This window comes from Eschscholzia californica, unplaced genomic scaffold (genome assembly GCF_041429995.1).
Source record: "Eschscholzia californica isolate CP2 unplaced genomic scaffold, dmEscCali1.0.p SCAF_1, whole genome shotgun sequence".
Taxonomy (NCBI): domain Eukaryota; kingdom Viridiplantae; phylum Streptophyta; class Magnoliopsida; order Ranunculales; family Papaveraceae; genus Eschscholzia; species Eschscholzia californica.
The window spans coordinates 10,466,817-10,487,892 of record NW_028238198.1 but is presented as its reverse complement, the minus strand read 5'-3'; the positions used below and the strand labels follow the sequence as shown (position 1 = coordinate 10,487,892).

Genomic DNA, 21,076 nt, shown 5'->3' with positions numbered 1-21,076 from the left:
AGAAAACGAAAAAACTAAATAAACTAACTAAGAGAGAGGTAAGAGGATATCTAAGGTTATAAAATCCACCGCATAATTTCACTTTATAAAACAAGCACTTAATTACTTAAATCTCTTTTGTATTTACTCGGGATCCAATATAATGAACTATTTGGATTCCGGATGATATTCTAGATAAAACAATTTTATAATTACTAATTCTAATTGTCTTCCTTATAAAGATTCGGATCACTTAACTATTATTCATCATCTAAAAAGCATACTCCATCTAACAACTTAACGAAAGTATGAAATATCTAATTATGAGGCATGAGTAATGGAAAGAAAATCCAATCCATATAGATAAACAATTAATAGACATTAAAGCACATCAAAGGATTTAATTAATCAAGAACAAGTATTATAAAGATCCAAAATGGGTTTCATTCACAACCTTAGATTGCTAAATTAACTATACATAGAATCTAGAGTGACATTCATTGACATTGTAAAATAAATGAAAATACTAAGAAATTAATGGAAAGAAATCACCAAGAATGTTCAAAATCCATATTCCCATGTATCTCCATTTTATCCAAGATTTGCTCCATTTGTGTTCAAGAATTGTACTCCAAGAAATCCAAGTAATGGCTATTTTATTGCAACTCAAATAAGAAAAAGAAAGAGAAGGAAGAAATTAGATGTAGAAAGAAGTTAGAAAGAAGAGATGAGAGGGGATAAAGATGATAGAAGAATATGGAAGAAAGAAGGAGATGACTATTAATGGAAGAAAGAATAATGGTAGAGAAGAAGTAGTAGTAGAGAAAGATGGTAAAATAATGGAGAAAATTGATTTAGTAGTAGAGAAGAGAAAAAGAAATAGGTAAGAGGGGATTGAAAGAGGAGAAGGAGATAGAGAAGAGGGAAGGTAAGGGCATAGAGAAGAAGGATATTGAGAGGGTTTGCAAGTCTAGATTTTAATGGAGGATCAAGAGTTATTATATAGGTTTAGGGTTTTTGGTTGGGCTAAATAGGTAAAAACTGAAAAAAGGAGGGTCATTTTTGGATTTATAAAACCCCTAAACAGATAGTGAGGCGGCTAGGGTTTGGCTGGGGTTTCGGATGTTAAGGTGTGGCCGAGTATAACTTAATAGGGTGAAACGAAGCAGCAGCCCTTGGATGGAAGAGAGCACGAGATCTGGGTGGACGGGAGAGAGCCACGTGGCCGGGAGCATGAAGACTAACCAGCTTCGGGTTGCAAGGAATAATAAGCAATGGAGCTGAATCGCAGCAACCGTTGGATCTTGATGACGCGGGAGGTTGCGGCTGCGATTAAAACGCGAGCAAGGGACTACCGAAGCTATAAGCTGCAACGTGGTGTATTGGAACGTCTTCCCGGCAGAGAGATCTCGTGCGTTGATCTGAAGTACGCGGAAGGCAACGGACGAGATTAAAACGCGGTATCAGGACTACCGAAGCTCGCTGAGACGCGCTACACTGGATGATTCACGATGGTCCCACTTCGCTGTTCAACAAGAATATGGAATTTAGATGCGATGGCCTCCGTTGTTCGCCACATGTCTACCCGTGTACCGCCCGCCAGAATACATCCCGAAAATTGACCGAATGTTGACAAATTGTTGACCTGACTTTGACTTCACATAATTCTCTCGTCCGGACTCCGATTTGACTTCTGTTTTCTCCTACAGACTCGTTTCGACCTCTACTTTTCAACCACGCACTAACCTTGGCCAAATTACCAGATTGTCCTTGACTCCAAATGACCAAAATACCCTTCATGCATCTTTTCCTCGTTTTTAACCATTTTTCACATCTAACTCTGCAAAAGACACCTAATCAAGAAAAACAACCATTTTATTATAATAAAGACTCGAAACCGACTAACTTGGCTAAATTAAACGACTTAGATGGGACATTTTCATGACCCATCAGCTTCACGACATATGAAACTACGTTAATATATGCAAACACGGTATACTTTTTGAAAAAGCAAGAAGTAGTATAGTGAAACTTCACTTTCAGGCCCAAACACTGGAGGAGACTTCACAGGACCTTTAAAATAAAAATTGGAAGTTCAATATTTTAGTCTTGTATTCACATAAGCCTGTCCTCTGTAATCTGTAATTATCTTCTACTCTTTTCAGCCTGTCATTTCTGTTGGTTTCGGTGTACCGATTCAACGAGTTGACTCAGCGAGTATATAACCGAATTATTGGTGAATCTGATTACCATTTTGGTTTTATTTGTAAATCAAGCAAAAACAATTTCATTCCAAATTAATGGAGAAAAACTAAGGAATAGAACAAGTCAATATCTTTCGTATTTCTAATCGATAATGTCCGTTATCCAGAACAGATGATTCGTAGTCGAATCTCACTATCGATTTAAGATTGGAAAGAGGAATTGCATTCCTTTTGTGTTTACTGATTTATTACTTTAAAATCAACACACTTCTGATTCAAAAAAATTAGAATATCTTTGATTAAGAAATCAGATAGACTGAAAAGAAAAAGAAAAATCGGAGAATAAGAAGAAGAAGATTTTTAATCGAGGCGAGGTATTCCTCTTTCCTTAAGACAATTGACGCCCAGTATAGTATCAAATAGTTACCGGCGTTTGTATCCCAGGATACAACGATTAACCTTTGATTGAATGGTTCTTCGAATCAGAAAGCAGTCGAACTTGAAAGTATACTAACCTCTGACTAAATGCAAATTGACCAAACTTCTTGCTTATGAAACTCCTTGAAAACTCTGCTAAATCTTTCTCTTAGACACTCTAATATGATCTTCTAACAATACTTGATACTCCGGAAAAAACGGAATGAAATTTGGAGTTCATTTGGGTCCTATAAATAGGTTTCGAAGAGATACATTCATAAGGGACACTTCTGTTGGGTTTAGGGACGCATCTGTTGAGAAAGTAAAATGACGGGTCACTTCTTTACCAACAGACATGTCGGTTGGGATTTGGACCGCCGGATCACGCTCAAAAGCGCGTAGGAAACGCCCTCCATTGGATCATGAGATGAATCCCGAAACTTAGCCCGACAACTGAAGGAAATCAACCGTTAGATTGAGGTTCGGGAGATGTCCCACTCTGTGCCCGACACGGGCTTAACCAGATTCATTGGATCTTGCGCATTTGCGCGGAGCGAACGCCAACCGTCTGACCTGGGCGTGTTCGCTTTGCTTAAATGGTCCCCAAACCAACTTTTCATTATTGGGACTTAGTCCCTAAATTAACCAAACATCGATCAAACTTCAGACTTGAATATCACATTCATCCGGAATCGGATTTGAGTGATTCTTGGCTCTAAACTTAAGAGCTTGACGAGACGAATGCAATGGCTTACTTCGTTTCTGAGTTTGACGACTTGAATCGATCCAAAATTGGCTCCGATTCAAACAGTTTCATCCTCGACTACAGTTTCCCTTGACCTCAACAAATCCCTATGGAAGAACAAAGGTAAACTTAATCGTAGTAATTTGATGTATTTGCACCTTATTAATTCCTCCTCCAATGGTATTTTACTTAACTGAAGTCATGAAATAATTATCCAATTGCTTTGTTTCAGACTTGGTATTTTGTTATTTCTTACTTACAATATTTCACTTGATGGAATTTCAGATTTCTAGGCAAATTGATGACCACAATAGAGGAAAAGAAGTACCATGAAGTGAAGTTGAAAGATAGCTTGAAGGAGTTGGTGGCAAGACACTTGGAGCTCCAAAATATTATACGGAAAGCTTTCCCCGTGTCTGTTTTGTTAGAATTCAGTATTGATTTGTATTGTTCTTTGCAATTAAACATCAAAAGCTGCAATTTTATAGCTGGTTTCACTCTTTTTGCCTGTTTTTCTTTTTGAAAAAAAAATAGTCTATTTATAACGGCCTGACAATGAGCCGTTACAAACACCCACTTTTTTGTAACGGTGTTAACTGTTGGAGCCGTTACAGAACCTATTTGTAACGGCTTACAGTCGTATAAATGTATTAGCCACGAATTTCACAACGGCTTCTAAATTATTTGTTATGGTCGGTGCCGTTACAAATGACCTTTTGCAACGGATTTTTGTAATTTGTAGTGGTATAAATTTGATATTTGGAGTGGCGCTTGTAATTGAAAACTACATATCGGTGGTGGCTTTTAAGAACAACTCCAATCCAAGAGGGTCTTGGGCCAAAAAAAATATTTTTTCTACCCAAAATAAAATGAAGGTGTTCAACCTCAAAAATCAACTTTAACCTAAGAGGGGTTTAGGCCTAAAATTTGTGCATGTGTGAGAAAGACGTGCGTGAATTTTTTGTGGGTGTGTATAAAATGTTTGTAAACTTGTGTATGTGCAAAACACGTTTGTAAACTATTTGCAAAATAATAATAAAAAAAGATTTTGAATTTTCCACTTTTTCTACTCAACCAATTTTCAGATATTTACGTCTACCATCTACCGAACTAAAACATAAATACATATACTTTCAAACTTTTAATTATATCTACTCACCCAATTACTATATTAATTGATTAACTTTCTCATTACCGATAGATACAATCATCTTTCACTACACACTCATTCAACTTCATCATCTTCTTCTATAACTTTCATCTTCTGCTGCTTCTTCGTTTGTTTACAATGACTAACGATTTTACTTAGTAACCGGATATTTGAAGAGTATGTCATGGCTCAAAAAGAGGAGGATGATGATCACAGAATGTTACCAGAAACGAAAAGGAAAGTTATATGAAAACGTACTCGTCATGTTGGTTCTGTTTCAAGTCATCAAAGGTTAGATCGTAATAGACAAGCGACCATAAAAAATTAACTAAATATGAGTTTAATTATAGATGTAAACTAATTAGTTAATGTAATAATTAAATTTTAAAAAAAATTAAGAACAATCTTAGTCGTTGGATTACCCCCAACAACCAGATCTATCCCCTCACATGATCGTTGAGAGCCCAACGGCCATGTGGGATTGGTGCTCAGTCGACTCTACACAAAGAGTCGATTGAGCACCCCCCTTGGGACTGAGTCTCAGCTTGGAGTGAGGGGTTGAGGCCCAAAACTTGAATTTTAGGCCTCAGACCCTCATGGTTAGGATTGCTCTCAAGGGTGATGATTCAAGTAAGGTTTCGCCTAATGAGGACCACAACAAATAGTGATCGCATCTTTTGAACACATTATTCTTCCAAACAACGAAATCTTCCTGATTCTTGTTGCAATTTTTCATTATTAGTTTTCACACAACTAGTCAAGAATTAAAATCGAAATGATTTTGTAAGATTTAGTTTCCTAAAATAAAGAATTATACAGTGTGGTTGAAACGTGTGCCACGTAGTCTTTTTTATCATGGATGCCCAAAAATTGACATTATAAATACTCGTTTATGATGTTCTCATAGAATAGTCGTCGCTACATTTCTCTATAAATTTTTGGTCTGGTTATACTTTGTCGTAGTCATGCCTCAAGAGACTAGATATTGGTAAAGTATTTGATTTCTTAATTTTTTTAGTGTATGTATGTCCTTTTTATTTTCCCCAAACTATATGGTTTTGAAATAACGAGAATCCCAATAACACAATGTTGGAGAATTTGAAGAAAACAAAACAGAGTTCATTTTTACATTTTCCTTTAGTTTTCATCTTATCTTAGATTAAGATTTATTTAATTAGAAGTTTATTATGTAATAGATGTAATCCTTAATGTAGTTTTTCTCCTTTGTCAAAATTTCCAGGTTAAAGAAAAAGTCTAGTTAAAATATTTATCGTACCAACGATTAATTACCATATTACTTCTTGACTGATGGAGGTTGGGGCATCTTTTGCTATGGGATTATTTTTTCTCCCAAGGTTCGATTTACTTCAGTAGTATCATTTACCTTCAATTTCTATATTCACACGGAGGATATTTTAGTGGTTACAAATGATTGTTATTTTAGAAATAATCCTAATGGGCCTTTTCACCTTTGAATGACAGGCATGTTTGACCTGTAAGAAATTCAATTGATTTTTTTCTAAATCGATTTGTTTTTCCTATTTTCTCGTTTACACAAAAAGAACGGAAATATAGAGAGGCCTTCCTAAGCATACAATAATGATTTCATAAAAAGGTCGCTGGCGGAGAATGTCTATTCTGGCTGATTTTAATGAAAAAAAAAATCAAATGAAGGAATAGTTAATAGATTTATGGTGATCTCAAATGAGTAAAATGACATGCTTGGGAGCAATCTTGTTCTATTAAAGAATTTATGCTTTAGGAAGTAACATTGCATGATGCACCTTATTGCTCTAAGTTATTGGTTTATGGATGCCTTCTACAGCCGCTTGGAGAACTTTGGTGTCTCTTCTGTGACGATGCTCCAAATTCCTCATTAGAGTGAGTTTGTAATAGATGAGAAGTAGAAGAGAGGTGTATTGTTTTACTGGATCAAGATGAGAAGCATGGGAATATAACCCATGGTTGTTATGAAGTTGTTATTGTTGGTCATTAGTTTGTTAGGAAACAGTTGTTTGTTATTTTCTGTTTTCTCTCTCTCTCTATAAAACCATGTAATCTTAACTTCATAATCAATGAGAATCGTTTGCAACTAGTTTGATCATTACCTTATTTGATGTCTAATTCCATTATCTTGAGTTGAAAGTCTATGGTTGAATCACTTTAATGTCAATAGCTCTAATAGTTTTCAGGTATGCCCTATCTAGGGTTATATTCTCCGTTGAAACATACCTTAACCTCAAAACTCCATAAATATGTTCGCCTTCACTCACAGAGCTTTCCAACACGAGGGACTTGATGACTACAGATTAGCATTCATTTACACAGGCTATCATATATCGTGTTGGCGTTCCAGATTGATTTCTTTTAACTCATTTACTGTTTTTACCGTGTACTTGAACCAAATTTACTTACTAACGGGCGACTAGAATTAAGTTATACTCCATTCTTTAGTTCTCCTTCTTATGCTTTAATGTTTAAATCTTTCAGGGACGCGGAGGTGGCCCCAATTTCTGCTATATCTTCCAATGCAGTTGATGAGATGGTCAATGATTTTGTCCGTGCGGGTGCCAACAAGTTTCCAGTACCTTTAAGTGTTTAATAGAGTATGAGAATGGTTTCTGTTATAAGTTAATCATAAAGTTGTTAAGTTGTTAAAAGGTAGTTATGGTTAGTTAGGAAGTTAGGTAGTGGTTATAAGTTTGTTACTTTTGTGTTTCATCTTTTCTCTTTCTTTCTTCTTATAATATGTAATCTATAAATACCAAGATGGATTATCAATAATACAACTTTCATTTCCCTCATTCTATACTCTTATATGGTATCATTGTCTCTATCATCTTCTACCTTCTCTCACTACTTTCTCTCTCTAAAACCAAAGCTTCCGCTAAAACACCATTAAACCTGCAACTTCTTCAACCAAAACCATTCTCAAATGGCGACTGATTCATCATCAACTCCTCATATACCTGAGATAAAGCTAAACACAACTCAAAACAACAGTACTCCTAACTTTCAGATCTCAAATATCACTAATTTCATTTCAGTCAAACTCAATGAAACAAATTACCTGATCTGGAAATATCAGTTTGAAACAATACTAATCACAACAGACCTCATTGATTATGTTGAAGGTCTTATTCCTGAACCAGAGAAGCAAATCACCATTAATAATGTGTCAATTCCTAATCCAGAATTCGTGAAATGGAGGAAGATTGATCGTTTCATTCGGAGTTGTATTAAGGCAACACTTACTGAATCAATAGCTCGAGAAGTTCTCGGTTCTAAAACTTCTTCTGAGATTTTGGAATAATCTTCAGACTCTATATTTTCAAGCTTCTCATGCTAAGAAAGGATTACTCATGAATCAACTTCAAACTATCACAAAAGGTTCAGATTCAATGTCTGCTTATCTAAGCAAGGTAAAGTTAATCTTCAATTCTCTCTCTGCTATCAATGTTCAAATCAGTGAAGAAGAGCTAATTCGACATATTATGAATGGCTTAGGTAGTGAATATGATCATTTGACTGTTTTTCTTGAGAATAAAACTACTAATATGTCCCTTTCCGAAATCAAATCCTCTTTTCTCAATCATGAAGCTAGACTAAGTAGAAAACAGTCTGAATCGAAGTCGAATTCATTTCTTGATCCACATTCTTCCTCTGCTCTTTATGTCCAATCTCCAAAACCTTCTTATCATCATAATAAGAACAATCAACATAGAAATTCTACTACTTATTCTCAAAACCAGTACAGAAATGCTTCTCAAATCACATCTCATTCTCATGAGAAATGTCAGATATGTATGAAGATGGGACACACTACCAACAGATGTTGTTTTCGATACAAACCATCAAGAAACAGTGAATCACCTAACAGCAATGCATCCTCTTCATCTTCTGCTCCTCAAAATAACTCTAGTTTTGCTGGTCTTCATATTGATCCATCAATAGTTGAATCTCATCCACAAACATTCATAGAATGGTTTCAGGATACTGGAGCATCTTCACATATGACAGCAGATCCCTCTCTTCTTTCTAATTCTGAAGAACTTCAAGAGAATCAAAGCGTAATGGTTGGTGATGGTCGAAAAGTCTCTGCCACACACAAGTGTATATCTGAAATCCCTTTGATTCAATTTACAGCTAAATTTAGATGTTCTATGTGTTACAACCTTAGCTAGAAATCTTTTTTCTGTGGCTAAGTTTACGAAAGATAATGATGTCTCTGTTGAATTTTTTTCATGGGGTTATGAAATTAAGGACTTAAACTCAAAGGCCCTGCTCCTTAAGGGGAATGTTGAAGGCAATCTCTATCCCATAAAGCTTCCTACCACTTCTGCCTGTTCTTTCAATACAATAGCTCCTGCCTCTGCTCACTGGCACCCAAGGCTCGGACATCCATGTAATAAGATCAGTACTTTTCTACAGTCTCATGGACATCTATCTTTACCTAAAGACTCTTCTTCTACAACTTGCACCTCTTGTGTTCTTGCAAAGAGCAAGAAGTTATCTTTCTCCCACTCAAGCAGAGTTACAACTCATCCTTTAGAAATGGTGCATTGTGACATTTGGGGTCCAACTCCTGTGACTTATAAATTTGGTTATAGATATTATATTTGTTTGTTGATGATTACTCTCGATTCAATTGGATTTATCCTTTAACTTCAAAGTCTATGGCAATTGAATGTTTCAAACACTTCAAAATAATGAATGAAAAGTTTTTTTTCTTCTTCTATAAAAGTATTTCAATGTGATGGAGCAAGAGAACTAACAATGGGTAAGTTTAAACAATTTCTTGATGAAAATGGTATTACTCTTCATAGCTCTTGTCCTCATACCCAAGAACATAATGGGTTAGCTGAAAGAAAGCATAGGCACTTGACAGAAATGGGTCTTGCTTTATTGTTTGAGGCAAATTTACCCAAAGATTTTTGGTTTGAAGCCTTTCTCACTGCTTCTTATCTCATTAACAGACTACCAAGTAAAGGTATAGGTATGTCATCTCCTTTTGAGTTACTATTTCACAAATATCCAGATTATTCTTTACTTACAACTTTTGGTTTCCTTTGCTTTCCTCACCTAGTTCCTTGTAGAGAGGACAAACTTTCACCCAAATCCAAACCATGTCTAGTTTTAGGCTATAGTCCATTACACAAAGGTTACACATGTTATGATCTTCTTACTAAGAATATATATATATATATATCAACACATGTTGTATTTGAAGAATCAGTATTTCCTTGCAAAAATATTTCATCTTTTATCCAACATCCTGAGTCCTCTACTTCTTCTACTATTACCCTACCTATAGACATCACTATTCCATTAAACCAACCTAAGGTTGTTGTTCCCTTAACATCTTTATCTTTCCAAAATCAACTTCCACCTGCTCATTCACCCACTAACATACTCAATGATTGTAATCAGAACCTCAATACTTCTTTGCCTGTTCCTTGTCAAGATTCAGTCGAGCATTCTTCTTCTTCTTCTGAACCAAGACAAGTAATTCTCCCTCCCACTCACAAAATGACTACTAGACAAAGGCAGGAGTCACTAAGCCCAAATTATTTGGAGATTTTATTACCAACTTAGTGACTCAAGTAACAGAACCATAATCTTTCAAGCAAGCTCGTACTGATCCTCTATGGTTTCAGGCTATGAAGGAAGAATTTTGTGCTCTTCAAAAGAACAATACATGGACTCTTGTTCCTTATGAACCTCACATGAATGTAGTTGGGTGTAAATGGGTGTTTAAACTTAAGCAAAAGTCAGATGGCTCTATTGACAGATATAAGGCCAGACTAGTGGCAAAAGGTTTTCACCAATAGGAGGGTATAGATTTTAATGAGACTTTTAGTCCAGTAGTGAAAATGGCTACTGTGGGAACTGTGTTGACTATAGCAGTCACTTATAACTGACACATTAGACAATTAGATGTGTCTAATGCTTGGTAATTTGAAAGAACAAGTATACATGGTACAACCTCCTGGTTTTGTGGATCAAACACAACCCTCAGCGGTTTGTTTACTTCGAAAATCGCTCTATGGGCTCAAGCAAGCTCCTAGAGCTTGGTTTGAGAAATTTAGCTCATATCTACTACAAGTTGGGTTTCAAAAGAGTTTAGCTGATAATTCAATGTTTGTTCTTCAATCATCTAGAGGATCTCTTGTACTTCTTGTATATGTAGATGACATTATCTTAGCTGGGTCATCTGAAAATTTGGTTTCTTCCATGATTGATGATTTAAAGCTTTACTTTGCTATGAAAGACTTAGGTCCTCTGCACTATTTTTGGGTATTGGAGCCAACCAAATGGGAAAGGATGGTTCTTTATTTCTGGCCCAATCCAAATATACTATTGATGTTCTTCAAAAATCAAATATGCATTGTACACCTATTGATACTCCTGTTTCATCAACACCTAGATTATCTCAACATGATGGTACACCCTTATCTGATCCTCAAGAATGCAGAAGTATTGTTGGTGCTCTTCAATACCTTACCAATACTCGACCTGATCTTACTTATGCAGTCAATTATGTCTGTCAATTCATGTAAAAACCCTCTGATCTTCATTGGAAGGCAGTTAAGAGAATACTTAGATACTTAAGGGGGTCTTTGGATTCTGGGATTACAATTAAACCATCTACATTATCTCAATTATCTGCATTTGTTGCTTTTTCAGATGCTGATTGGGGGGGTTATCCTGATACAAGGAGGTCAACTACTGCCTTTCGTACTTTCCTTGGTCCTAATCTTCTTTCATGGCAATCGAAAAAACAACCTACTGTGGTAAGAGGTTCAGTTGAGGCTGAGTATAAGGCTATGGCAGTGGCAGCGTCTAAACTATTATGGCTTTCATATCTAAGGAAAGAACTTGGTTTCTCTGTTTCACATCTTCACTTGATGGCCGATAATTTGAGTGCTCATTCCTTAGCTCATAATCCTGTCTTTCACGCCAGAATTCAGCATACTGCTCTGGACTATCATTTTATCAGGGAGCTGGTTGCTGCTGACAAACTCCACCTCTTCTTTGTTTCCTCCAAGAATCAGTTAGCAGATATCTTTACCAAGGGACTTGGCACTTCTCCTTTTTTGACTCTTAAAAGCAAGCTTATGCTTCAAGATCTCACATAAGCTTGAGGGGGACTATTAGAGTATGAGAATGGTTTGTGTCATAAGTTAATCATAAAGTTGTTAAGTTGTTAAAAGGTAGTTATGGTCAGTTAGGAAGTTAGGTAGTGGTTATAAGTTTGTTACTTTTCTGTTTCATTTTTTGTCTTCCTTTCTTCTTATAATCTGTAATCTATAAATACCAAGATGGATTATCAATAATACAACTTTCATTTCCCTCATCCTATACTCTTATAGTGTTATATGACCATTTGCAGCGAGCTCCGTCATCAACTTCCAGCAACTCCAACGAGCAAGGGGATGGTTCTTTATTCAACAATCAGAGGAGATCCCCGACTATACATGATGACATCCGCACTCGCCTATATCTTCTTTCTAGATTTTAGTTGTCATTCTTTTCTCTTACACTCACTATATTTTTGTTGCGATGAAACCTAAACAACCAAGAAAAGTGATAGAGAAATTAACAATCAAACAGAACACAAAGAAATTTACGTAGTTTGGTATGTTAACCCTCCTCCACAACGAACAACGGCGTGATTATTTCCAATATGATAAGAATAACAACTTACAAATGATTCGTTAGAATGATAAGATATTCTCTTGGATTTTTGTTTATACAGCCGCAAGAAACCCTTATACCATGACTACCACCGATTTCATCGACATTCTCTTTCTAATTTCGAAATATATACACTGATACCCTTTGCATTGACAACCGCCTTAACAGAAGCCCGGCCTCTAAGATCAGGCCTACTTCTGCGATCAACCCTGCTTTTGAGATCCACCGTGCTTCGGAATCAACCCTCCTAAACGGGTCTAAAATATTTTGTGTACATTTCAATATATTTCCATAGACAAAATATGCAGTCGACATATTATTATTATTAAATATTATTATTGTATTATTATTATAATTAATATTAAATTGAAATGAAATCAATGTGATTATTATTATCTCATTATAAAATAGTACCCTTAGGTGAAGATGAGGGGTTTTAGGTGGACAAATTTAAAGACACTGTTCATTCCGTCTAGAACTAACCTGAATACTAAAGTTAAAGTTTTTATACATGACCAACATTTCCTATGTTACAAACATAAGAATCAATTTATAGCTCCTAGAAACCCCCCACAACAAGTATCCTGGTTTGGTCTCTAGAGAGAACTAGCATGGCCGTGGCTAGGGGTGGGAATCGGGCGGATTCGATCGGATTTGGATTCTTGAATTTCGGGCACAGATGGATTGGGCTCAAGAGCGAACTACCCGATCGAGATATCGGGCGCTTCGGGTCGGGCAAACATGAGTCTCTTTGTGCCCACGGCCTAGTTTTGCCCGAGAGCCAGATCGGGCGGGCTTTTTAAATAAAAAAACTAAAAAAAAAAGTAATAAAAACATAATAATAATAAAACAATAAAACTTAATCAAAAATATCAAGAAGTTAAACTTATTTTCCTCCATTAATCTCTAAACAAAAATTACATCAAAAATTGAGATTTTTTCACAAAAAGTTACAGAGATTGAACTTAAGGCGTTGGATTCTCGGGAACCATCTCTGGAAATCCGTCGTTCAAAAGTCAAATTGCATCATACTAACGTTAAGTTGGTGTTTCCACCAATCTTTCAGACAAACACAACACTCCAACATTTTCGGAGTTAGACTGCTTTTATAATCACCCAAAATTCTCTTTTCCAAAGAGAAGGCAGACTCGGAAGCAACAGTAGAAACCGGGACAGTAAGAACATCACGGGCAATTCGAGATAAAATCAGGTATCTTTTCTCATTTTCCCTCAACCAACCTAATACGTCGAACATTTCAAGACCATCATGTAACTCAAAGATGTTCATCATCTCTTTAACCCTCTTATATCTCAGAAAAAAAATATTATACATCTCTGAAACAGATCATCAAATAGATCTGTCTCAGAGATGTCCATCATCTTTTATCATAAAAAAAACACTTCTTATTTCATTCAACTCTGAAATCAGAGACGTTTAAATCATCTGTTATATAAAAAAAACACTTCTAATTTAATTACAGTTTTAATCATCTTTTATCAAGAAAAAAAACCACTTCTAATTTCAATACATCTCTGAAACAGATCAAAAGTAAATCTGTTTCAAAGAAGTTTTAATCATCACTTATCAAAAAAAAATTCTAATTTCATTTCATCTCTGAAACAGATCAAAAAGTAGATATGTTTCAGAGTAGTTTTAATCATCATTTATCAAAAGAAAAAAAATATAATTACTTCTATGAAACATCAATAAATCACTTTATATAAATCATAAATCATATTATTCTTTAAATAACAGTAATAATCACCTAAAGTTATATTCTAAAGCATCAAAACACCTCATATCATCGGTGTATCAGCCAATCAAAAAAGAAAAATCAGAAATAACATATTACTAGTCTATTAGAGATAATCACCTAAAGTTATATTCTAAAGCATCAAAACACCTCATATCATCGGTTTATCAGTCGAATATTATCTTTAGGATCAAAAAAGAAAAATCAAAAATACCATATGATTAATCTATTAGAGATTGGTGTTAGTTGTTACTATGTTGCATTCAAGGAGGAAGGAGCAATGGACGACGGTGGATGACGGGTTTCGGCTTTTGGGGTGGAGGACAATGGGCGGCGGTCGGTGGAGAAGGAGGGAGGTTGCCGTCTGCTAACTTGATTGGGTCTGTTTAGAAAATGAGTTAGGGTTTCTAAAGGGGGGATAAGGGTTTTAAACCATACTTATAGAAGATAGTTTTGATCCAACGACGGGTGATGCTCAATCGTTGGATCATATTATCTGATGGGCAGGCAGGTATTATATACAGGCGGGCAGGTCTAGGCTTATTACAGGCGGGTGGTTCGGGTGGATTATCGAGCGGACGAGTATCGGTTGCCTAACGGGTATGATATATTTATCTTTTTCATATTTTAAATTTTTTACTTTTTCTACCTATCGAATTTTCAGATATTTACATGTACCAGCTACCCAACTAAACATAAACACATGGACCATCAAACTTTTAATTATATCTATTCATCTAACAACTATATTAATGCATTAACTTTCTCATTATCTATAAATACGATCATCTTTCACTACACACTCATCCAACTTGATCATCTTCTTTTATAGTTTCATCTTCTACTATTATCTTATTTATTTGTTTACAATGAATAACAATTTTACTTTGGTGAACTGGATGTTTGAAAAAGATGTTGTCGCTCGAGAAGGGGAGGGTGATAATCGTAGGATGTTACCAGAAACGGAAAAAAAAGTTACTTGAAAACGTACTTGTCATGTTGGTTCTATTTCAAAACATTAAAAGATAGATCGTAATAGATAAGCTGGTCACGAAACCATTAATGTACTAATTAATTAAATATGAGTTTAATTATAGATGTAAACTAATTAATTAATTAATTAATTAATTAAATTTTAAAAAAAAATAGATTAATTTCAACCCTTGGATGACCCCCGGCAACCAGATATATCCCCCGCATGACCGTTGGGAGCCCAACGGTCACGTAGGGTTTGTTTTGAGCCTCAGCTCAGCCCCAAGGGGCCCAACAAATTTGAGCCTCTTCCTCTCATGGTTAGAGTTGCTCTCATGGTTGGTGGCTCAAACGAGGTTTGCTAATATGGACCACACCAAATTATGGTCATGTCTCTTTAAATATGCTATTTTCTGATACAGCGAAATCTTCTTGATTTTTTATTAAATTTTTTATTCTTGATTTTCACACAACTCGTCAAAAATTAATATCAAAATGATATTGTAAGATTTAGTTTCTTAAAATACAAAAGTACACAATGTGGTTAAAACGTGTGCCACGTAGTCCTCTTTATCATGGATGCCCTAAAATTGACATTATAAATACTCGTTTATGATGTTTTTATGGAACAGCCGTCGCTACCTTTCTCTATAACTTTTTTTGTCTGGTTATACTTTACTGTAGTCATGCTTCTAGAGACCAGATATTGGTAAAGTATTTGATTTCTTAATTTTTGTAGTTTGTTGTTATCTTGAAAACCCTCTTTGTAGATGGTGGTCTCGTCTACTCTGGTTATGTTTTTGTTGATTCTGAAACTATATGGTTTTGAAATAATGAGAACCCCAATAACACAATGTTGGAGAAGGTGAAGAAAATATATTTATGTTAGCAGAGTTCATTTTACGTTTTCCTTTAGTTTTCATGTTATTAGATTAAGATTTATTTAATTAGAAGTTTATCATGTAATAGATGTAAACGTTAATTCAGTTTTCTCCTTTGTCATTTCCAGGTTAAGAAAAAGGTCTAGTTAAAATATTTACCGGATCAACGATTTACCATATTACTTCTTCACTGATGGAGGGGGGGGTATCTTTCGTTACCATCGTCTTCTCCCCTGAGGTTCGATTTTCTTCACCAGTATCATTTGCCTTTAATTTATGTCTTCATATGTTACGTAATTTTTCATTAATATCAAACTCTTCTAATTTTCTCGTAGTATGCCGATCTTTTTAGTGGTTAAATGATTGTTGAGATATATTTATTCTAGAAATAATTCCCTAATGGGCCTTCACATTTGAATAGCAGGAATGTTTGACCTTTTATGTTTTCTACTAGGGTATATCCCGTGCCCTAGGGCACGGACACTTGTATCATTCAAATGTTACGAAATTTATTGTTATATTTTATTGAAAGAGAGAGATTTTTATTAGTTATTATTTTTTTTTTGTTTCTTTTCTCTTAAATTAATTATTATTTTATTAAGAGAGAGATTTTAATTTCTTTTTTATTAGTTATTATTTTTTATTATTTATTACTTTTTTGTATTATGTTTTTGTTTCTTTTCTCTTAAATTAGTTATTATTTTATTGAGAGAGAGAGAGATTTTAATTTCTTTTTTTAACCCTTGAAATTTATTTTGTTTCTTTTTTCTTAAATTAGTTATTTTATTTCTAAGAAGGAATGATTATTGTTTTTTAAATAAGTAACTTTATTTCTACGAAGGACTGTAATATAAATTTTGAGAAGGGCTTCTAGACGATATGCTTTATTAAAAAAGGATGTTTGTCCAAGTCATCGTTTTCCCTTGATTCGTATAATTATGTTTGTAACCCTAATATGAAGTACATGATATAAGAGCTTGCAACAAAAAAAACATATGAGCTCACTGTCACAACATTGCCAACTTGGCCAAAACTTTACTCCAAGACATCACAGCTGTTAATCGACGAATCTCCTCTTTCTTTATTTTATTTGGATCTCTAATATCATCAATGATAGCCTCTCCTACCTCTTTTTTTTCTCCATCACTTGAAACAAAATTTCAATTGATCTTTTTCCTAAATGGATTTGTTTTTCCTTTTCCTCTCCATTTCTGGTGTACTCTGAGATGACGACCACGCTTCTCAGTTGCACAAAAGAACCGAATTCCCCAGCCACTAGAAAAATAGCAAATTCTTGACGATTTCAGAGGACCATCAATGTTCACTCGCAGAACAACAAGGGTCCTTCATACTGTCGCTTTTGCTGTAGCAACATCAACAGAAAAGAGACAGTTTTATAACGGTCGTTGAAAATAAGCTAATGAAGCTTTCCCCTTACGAATTTACAATCTTATTTACCCATAATGTGTCATTTTGTGCACCTGTCTTGTGTATGAATTGAAATTTAGGGTGACTAATATGTTTAGGCTTGGTTGTTCTTCCACAACCTTGTTGCATGTAGAAGTCATGTCTTTGCTATTTGTGTTCTCCAACTTTGCATTTATAATGGTGGAAGAAGGTTCTACCTGGGATAATATTGTTTCGATACCTAATTACTTTGTCACTATTTCCAATACTGTATGTTTTTAGATATATAATCTTGTTTGATCTACGATATTATCTGAATACCTAATTACTTTATTTCATACAGACTGCGTGGCATCTGCCTTTAATTCAAAGGCCCTAACTGTAGCAAAGTCGAGAAGGGGCGGTGGCTTTTCGCTGAACCACTTCTTATGGGTTTATGGCTGGTTCTTGTTATATCATGAGTCATTGCTGTGTTTTGTTTTTTTTTGTTGAAACTAGTCATTGCTGTGTTGTAATTTTAATAGTAATCAAAACTAGCAAAATTAAAGGTAATGTTAAATTGAGCAATACTCAGGTTGAAATACAAATTTTTAAATTTGTTTTTTAAATGGTTGAATAAATATTCGTTGAGTGAGAAAGCTTTTGGAGGGATTTTGTTTACAAATAAATTTTTGGTTGAAACACACATTTTTAAATCTGATTTTTCAACAGTTATTTACTTCTATTTCAACTACATACTTTTCAATCTGGTTTAGGTATTAGTTTTAGATTTAAGGTTTGATCTAGTAGATTATTTTCAGGGACTTTTCTATAAATTTAAGTCTTTACTTCTAAATATGAAATAGTTTCTCTTTAAATAACCGGCTATGTAAATTACTCCTCACTGCTCGTAAATACCAATGACCTTGAACTATTATCCTATATCTAGAAAAGCGAGTGAAGGAAAAGGAGATGAAAGAAGTAAAACATAACATACGTTTCATATTTAACTATTGACATTTACAATAATTTTGTAATTAACACATTAAAGAATGGTTGTTAAGATTATGTAATATTTCTTTGTAAAAAGAATATAGCTTTATTCATTGGAAGTTTTTCGGGACTTTAGAACATAACAAAATTAAAGAAAAACAAATAATCTCTCTTCGAGCTGCCATAACTGTCGATCGAGGGTTACTTGACATTTCTCTCCGTACGGTAAAAAGAGAGATAAAACATGATAGAGAGACAACGGAGGAAAGAGAGATAAATTTTTTGTGGAGATGGTAGCAGAGCGTGACTCGCACTTCTAACTTGCTCAAAGTAAATTGACCAAGTCAAACTCGTGAGTTTATAATGGTAAAAATAGTGAATGTATATAAAATTTCAATTTAGGGGTGCCACCTTTAATTGAAAACTAGGTATGTGTTGTAGCCTTTAAAAGGTGGCGTCTCAAACCGTGTTTTGCTTGTTGTGGACCACAACGTAGCGTGGGCGTATCTTTCGAACATGTTATTCTCCAATACAGTGAAATTTTCCTGAATATCTATAGCAAAAAAATTAATTGTAGTTGTCACACAATTCGTCAGAAGTTAATATCAAAACAATTTTGTTTTTTGAGACAACTATAAACATCGTATTATTTATCGTTCATGAGATTACAGATGAGAAAACAAAATAAACACAATTTTGTAAGATTTAGTTTCTGAAGATAAAGGTGTACAATGTGGTTGAAACGTGTGGCACATAGTCCTCCTTATCTTGGATGCCTTAAAGTTAAGATTATAAATACTCGTTTATGATGTTCTCATAGAAAACCGTCACCACCTTTATCTATAATTTTTCTATCTAGTCTATACTTTGTCGGAGTTGTGCTTTTAGAGACTAAATGTTGGTAAAATATTTGATTAATTTCTTAATTTTTGTAGTTTACTGTTACCTTGAAAACCCTCTTGCTCCATTAGATGTTGATTTCCTTTATTCTGGTTATGTTTTTGTTGATTTTGAAATTTCATAAATTTTGAAACAACAAGATCCCAATAACACAATGTTGGAGAATTTGAAGATAATAAATTTATGAGTTCATTTTATGTTTTCTTTCCATTTTCATCTTATCTTAGATCAAAATTTTCAAGTTAAAAAAAGGTCTAGTTGAGGGTTTAGCGAATCAACGATTTACCATATTACTCCTAAATTGTTTGTGGTTGGAGTTGTTTTGTTATTGGGATTTTTCTTTTCCCAAGGTTCGATTTTCTTCACTAGTATCATATAACTTCAATTTCATTCTCCGTTCACAACACACACTTCTTATTAATATTAAATTGATAAAATTTCTCAAAGTAAGAGGATTTACAATGTTATAGGATGGTTTGGACCAACCTTTTGGGCTGCTAGTGATACTGTCTGTTTTAGTATAGTTAGGTCTCACGGTTCTAAAAGGCCTCAGGGAAGAGTGTTTATCCTCTTAAGAGGAGCACCACACTCCGTTTCACCACGAATTGTTGCCACAACACACCCTCCTAAGACCACATCACAGTAGAGTGAATCGTGTTGATAACATGTTATAGGATAGTACGGATCAGCCTTCTAGACTGCTAATGATACTGTCCGCTTTGACACACATAGACCTCACGGTTTTAAAAAGCCTCACTAGGGACGGGTGTTTATCCTCTTAAGAGGAACACCACACTCCGTCTCACCACCCATGGAGAATTGTTAATGTTGCCACAACATACAAATCATTGTTGATGTATATCTATTTTAGAAATAATTCCCTAATGGATCTTCACATTTGAACAGAAGGCATGTTTGACCTATATTCTTTTTCAATAGATTTTTCAGGTTACCCCATTATGGGTTTGGCTAGAAGAAATGGGGTTCCCTAATCTCTGCCTGTCGTACCCTTCCATTACAGTAACTCCAACCCGGGCCTGGCTGAGGTCAAAAATTCAGATTTTTGCCCTCAGCCAGGCTCTCCAACCCCAGTCGGATGGGGCGAAGGCCCCAGCCGATGCTTCAGTCGCCCCTAACATTAGGGGCGACTGAAGGTCCCCAACATGACCGTTAGGGACTCCCAACGATCATGTTGGGGATGATCTTGGCCGTTAGAAAAAATCCAACGGCCAAGATCTTCTCCTATTTTTTTTCGTTTTTTTAATGTAATTAAGTTTTAATTTTTTTTCAACTCTAAAAAAGACTTCCACATTAATAATTAAAATACATTTAGCGAAAGTGTCGGTCCCCGAATAATTTTTCAACCTTGAAAAAAAAAATTTATTTCGAAAATAGTTCAAACACGTATTTGATATATACACAAAACCACACACGTTTCTCGCACACTAACAAAAACATCACACACACATTTCTCACGTAAATAAATTTTCGGCCTCAAGAGACTGGGGTTGGAGCTGAATTTTTTAGGCTGAGCTGAAGCCTGAGGCTAAAAATTTTGGGTGAAAAAGTGATTTTTTTCGACCTAAGACAGACTGGGGTTGGTGTTGCTCTTAGACGGGTATAGAATTATGCCTCATATTGTTGCTATAGGCGGTCCATTTACAATAAATCTCTAAGACATTTTGTTTCCCCAAGGGCACCTATATCAGTAATGTAAGTTGGCCTACTGACCTACCCAGTACCCACTTACCCCAATTTTTATGTACTAACATTTTTCTCCCTTCTTTTTACTCCACTTCTGATAAAATATATTACCTTACTAAAGAAAGCAAACTATAGTGGATTATGGCCTAAGAGTTTAATCAATGGGTAACAAATTGAAGTAAATAAGTCATAAGGAGGATTTGAACCGCACACAAACTACACCCTCAACCACTCAATCCCAGACTAGACTGATTACTTAATAGGTACATAAGTCAGCTCTTTACTCGTTAGGA

At 35.0% G+C, this 21,076-nt stretch overlaps 1 long non-coding RNA gene across 1 annotated transcript; it reads left to right on the top strand.

Annotated features, from left to right (window-relative positions):
• The first annotated feature begins 15,557 nt into the window (after window positions 1-15,557).
• LOC147564018 (uncharacterized) lies at window positions 15,558-17,756 on the top strand. The gene is made up of 3 exons (XR_015237367.1): window positions 15,558-15,628; window positions 15,929-16,038; window positions 17,551-17,756. It is a non-coding gene; the product is annotated as an uncharacterized LOC147564018 (long non-coding RNA).
• The last annotated feature ends 3,320 nt before the right edge of the window (window positions 17,757-21,076 follow it).